The sequence below is a fragment of the Arachis stenosperma genome, chromosome 9 (genome assembly GCF_014773155.1).
Source record: "Arachis stenosperma cultivar V10309 chromosome 9, arast.V10309.gnm1.PFL2, whole genome shotgun sequence".
In the NCBI taxonomy this organism is placed as follows: Eukaryota; Viridiplantae; Streptophyta; class Magnoliopsida; order Fabales; family Fabaceae; genus Arachis; species Arachis stenosperma.
In genome coordinates, this window is record NC_080385.1 from 40756985 (window position 1) to 40758070 (window position 1086).

The window sequence follows — 1086 nt, forward strand, 5'->3', positions numbered from 1 at the left end:
TTTTTCAAAATGTTTTCAAAATCTTTTACTTAATTTTCGAAATTTACTTCCCTCCTTCTCACATCCTTCTACTTTTGGACTAACTCTATTCCTTAATGCAAAATTCGAACTCCATCTTCTTTGATAAGTTCGAATTTTCTACCTCTGTCTTCCATTTTTCTTCCTCTGACACCTCAAGGAATCTCTATACTGTGACATGGAGGATTCCATATTTTCTTGTTTTCTTCTCTTTCATATGAGCAGGAACAAAGACAAAGGCATTCTTGAAGCTGACCAAATTCTTCAAAGAAGAAAAACACATGGCAGCCGAAAACAACAACAATGCAAACAATGCAAGGAAGGTGCTGGGTGACTTTACTGCACCTACTCCTGATTTCTATGGGAGAAGCATCTCTATCCCTGCCATTGGAGCAAACAACTTTGAGCTAAAGCCTCAATTAGTTTCTCTAATGCAACAGAATTGCAAGTTCCATGGACTTCCAATGGAAGATCCTCATCAGTTTTTAGCTGAGTTCTTGCAAATCTGTGACACAGTCAAGACTAATGGGGTTAACCCTGAGGTCTATAGACTGATGCTATTCCCTTTTGCTGTAAGAGACAGGGCTAGAATATGGTTGGACTCCCAACCTAAAGAAAGCCTGGACTCTTGGGAAAAGCTAGTCAATGCCTTCTTGGCAAAGTTCTTTCCACCACAAAGATGGAGTAAGCTTAGAGTGGAAGTCCAAACCTTCAGACAGAAGGATGGAGAATCCCTCTATGAAGCTTGGGAAAGATACAAACAATTAATCAGAAAATGTCCTTCAGACATGCTTTCTGAATGGAGCATCATAGGTATTTTCTATGATGGTCTCTCTGAACTATCCAAGATATCTTTGGATAGCTCTGCTGGAGGATCTCTTCATTTGAAGAAGACGCCTACAGAAGCTCAAGAGCTGATTGAAATGGTTGCAAATAACCAATTCATGTACACTTCTGAAAGGAATCCTGTGAACAATGGGACTAGTAAGAAGAAAGGAGTTCTTGAGATTAATGCTCTGAATGCCATTCTGGCTCAGAACAAGATATTGACTCAACAAGTCAATTTGA

The 1086-nt window shown here is 39.4% G+C and overlaps 1 non-coding gene across 1 annotated transcript; it reads right to left on the minus strand.

The window, feature by feature from the left end:
- Positions 1-704: 704 nt before the first annotated feature.
- Positions 705-812, minus strand: LOC130952299 (small nucleolar RNA R71). Its single transcript, XR_009074480.1, has one exon. It is a non-coding gene; the product is annotated as a small nucleolar RNA R71 (small nucleolar RNA).
- Positions 813-1086: the final 274 nt, after the last annotated feature.